This window comes from Mustela putorius, unplaced genomic scaffold (genome assembly GCF_011764305.1).
Source record: "Mustela putorius furo isolate JIRA1106 unplaced genomic scaffold, ASM1176430v1.1 tig00003914_pilon_pilon_pilon, whole genome shotgun sequence".
Taxonomy (NCBI): domain Eukaryota; kingdom Metazoa; phylum Chordata; class Mammalia; order Carnivora; family Mustelidae; genus Mustela; species Mustela putorius.
Window position 1 is genome coordinate 1,141,726 of NW_025422061.1, and position 3,726 is coordinate 1,145,451.

The following is a 3,726-nucleotide window of genomic DNA, read 5'->3' on the forward strand; positions in this document are numbered from 1 at the left end:
ACCAATTTGTATATTTTGAAATGTATATTTTTTAATTAAATTTATTTATTTTCAGCATAACAGTATTCATTATTTTTTCACCACACCCAGTGCTCCATGCAATCCATGCCCTCTATAATACCCATGAAATGTGTATTTCTTATATGTCCATCACAGAGATAGACTATGAAAAAAAATACTGAGAAATCTTGATTTAACAGGACTCCTGTTTCAACACAAAGTTTAGAAAACATTGACAACCTTGTTTTCAGAGGAGCCCATCAGATGATTTTTGAGCTGTGCATGGTGTGAGTCATAAAAATCATTCTTAGGGGGCACCTGGGTGGCTCAGTGGTTTAAAGCCTCTGCCTTCAGCTCAGATCATGATCCCTGAGTCCTGGGATCAAGCCCCGCATTGGGTTCTCTGCTCAGCAGGGAGCCTGCTTCCCTCCCTCTTTCTATGCCTGCCTCTCTGCCTACTTGTGATCTCTGTCAAATAAATAAATAAAATCTTTTAAAAATCATTCTTAGGCACAAGATGGATATTGATTTTGGTTGTGAAGTCTCCAGACATCATTGTGCCAGCATTTCTGGAGAGTCTGAAAGAGTCTTTCACCCTTTTAAATATAATTTTTGGCTTAAGTTTTTTTTATTTTTTTTTAAGATTTTATTTGTTTATTTGACAGACAGAGATCACAAATAGGCAGAGAGGCAGGCAGAAAGTGGGTGGGGAAGCAGGATCCTGTTGAGCAGAGAGCCTGATGTGGGGCTTGATTCCAGGACTCTGGAATCATGACCTGAGCCGAAGGCAGAGGCTTTAACCCACTGAGCCACCTAGGTGTATCTTGGCTTAAGTTTTGCTGAATTTACTTGTGTTAAGAGATCACATCAATCACTGAACAGTCAAGAAATCTCTAAAAGCTCACTTAGTTTTAGTATTAAGAAATCCAAATTCATAGTATATCTTCTAACATGTGGCTCTTCTATTTGGGGGGGATACCATTTTTTCCCCAATTCTAATATAGCAGGTATCCATTATTGTAATGCTTTAGCTAATATAGGCTTTCTTACATGTTTATTCTACCTTCCTTATTCACATCTTACCTCATAAAATAAAGAGTATAGTAGAGTTATTCTATAAACAGTGATGACCATTCATCCATCATGTTCAAGTGTAGTGCTAAGCTAATAATATGCACTCAACAGTATGCAAATCCCATGAATACTTTTAGAAAATTTTTCTCATTCTCCCATAGTTAATTTTGCATCTCCCCAATAATAATTTTTTTTTATCTTGATAATGTAGATCTGTGATAAACTGCTATTGTAGGACTTGTCGAGTTACATCCAGGGCCCTGTTCTTAAAATATATAAACTTATATTTCCTTTTTAATGGTATGAAAACATCTAATTCTATGCAGACCTCTTTTGCTAATCTCTATGTCTATCATTTCTGAAAAATAGGAAAGCAAAAAATCACTATTCACTAAGTACAAACTATAATAGAAATCAAACCCAAATAAACCTGATTATGTCATAACATATATTGTTCTTTCCCCCTATTTTATTTGGAGTTATTCTAAGCATATTAGAACTTATTATAATGAATAATACCATCAAGTTGGAATTTTTTCATTATCATTTCAGCTAATTAATAAAATCTTATTGCATGCAAATCAAGGCAGAGTATATCCTACTCACATTTATTGAAAAATTACCAGAAAGAAAACAAAAACAGTGATTGAATATATAAAGTACTTTGCCAAATCTCAATTATTTAAATTTTCTAGATTAATGTAATCCCTGTCTTCAACCCTGGAATGAAATTGTTATTAATGAATGTCAAAGGTGAAACTGATGTACTACTAAGGCCACCAGAATAATGAGAACTTTGTCTACATTTCTACAGAGCAGAACTTTTAAATCACTCTTCTTGGGCCCCTATCACCTCCTTGTTTCTCAGGTTGTAGATTATGGGGTTGAGTAATGGAGTCAGGATCGTGTAGAAGACAGCCAGGACCTTGTCCTGTGTCAGAGATCAGAAGGATCTTGGACATAGATAAGTGTAAACAAAGGGTGCATAGTAGAAAGTTACCACAGTGAGGTGGCTGCTGCAGATAGAATAGGACTTCTTTCTCCCTTCTGCTGAGAGCATGTGGCAGATTGCAAGGAAAACACCACAATAGGAACATTCAATGCTAATGAAAGGAAATTCAAGGAAGGGGGTGGTACTCAGAAACCCTGTGTACTCATAGACCCAGGTGTCCAGGAAAGCCAGAGTCAACATCACAAGGAATATCACAAAAGAAATGGTTGATGGATCTGGAACTATAATAAGGGATTCTGAAGGCATATAAAGTGTGGGCACAGGAGTTGAGTGAAACCATGATCCAAGATCCTGTTATCATCAGCACACACACTCTTGTGCTCATACAGATAGGATAGTGAAGAGGAAAGCAAATAGCCACATAATGATCATAGGCCATAGAGGCCAATATTAATCCTTCTTCACTAGCTAAAGTCAAAAAGAAGAAGCTCTGAACCCCGTACCCAGTGAATGAGATATACTTGTTTCCAAAGACATAATTGAAAGTCATTTTGGGGACAACAGTGGAGATGTAGCTCAGGTCCATGAGGGACAGCTAAGTAGAAAATACATGGGGGTTGCCTGGGTGGCTCAGTGGGTTATGTCTCTGCCTTTGACTCAACTCATGATCTCAGGGTCCTGGGATGGAGCCCTGCATCCTGCTCTCTGCTCAGCAGAGAGCTTTCTTCACCTGTCGCTCTCTGCCTGCCTCTCTGTCTACTTATGATCTCTCTCTCTCTGTCAAATAAATAAATAAAATCTTAAAAACAAATACATGGGTGTGTGGAGATGGGTGTCCAGTAGGATGAGGATGATCATGGACAGTTTGGCAAACAGAGAAAATAAGGAATAAGTACACTGAAAATGAAAAGAAACAGGCCAATTCTTGAATATGAAACAACCCTAATGATAGGAAATCAGTTAATGTTTGGTTGCAATTGTCCATTTTCTATTGCTTTTCCTGAATAAAGAGAAAAAAAGCATCTGTAGTAAATAAAGAAATGTGATGTTTTTATCACTTTTTTCAAGTTATTATAGTCCATTTATGAAGTTTTCATAAAATACCTAGTTCCTTAAAGATATAGTCAACGTTTCTTATTTTGAGAAATAAGTTATGTTGTTTCTCAAAGTCACAAGTTGAGGAGGTAAGCATTTGCATTCAATATCTATTACATAGAATCAATGACGTAAAAAAAGAAAACAAAATTACCTGATAATGAATTGAATAATTTTATGCTGCTTATAAAATCACATATCAAAAATATATATATTTTTAGGTGCCTGGACGGCTCAGTTGTTTAAAGCCTCTGCCTCAAGCTCAGGTCATGATCCCAGGGTCCTGGGATTGAGCCCTGCATTGGGCTCTCTGCTTAGAAAAGAGCCTGCTTCCTCCTTTCTTTCTCTGCCTGCCACTCTGCCTATTTCTGATCTCTGTCTGTCAAGTAAATAAATAAAAATCTTTACATATATATATATATATATAATATATATATAATATATATTATATATATATAATATATATTATATAGTATATATTATATATACTATATAATATATAGGCCATAGAGGCCAATATTAATCCTTCTTCACTAGCTAAAGTCAAAAAGAAGAAGCTCTGAACCCCGTACCCAGTGAATGAGATATACTTGTTTCCAAAGACT

General features: G+C 36.0%; 1 pseudogene; it reads right to left on the bottom strand.

Annotated features, from left to right (window-relative positions):
* Nucleotides 1-1,874: 1,874 nt before the first annotated feature.
* On the bottom strand, nt 1,875-3,011 carry LOC106004667 (annotated as a pseudogene).
* Between the last annotated feature and the right edge of the window lie 715 nt (nt 3,012-3,726).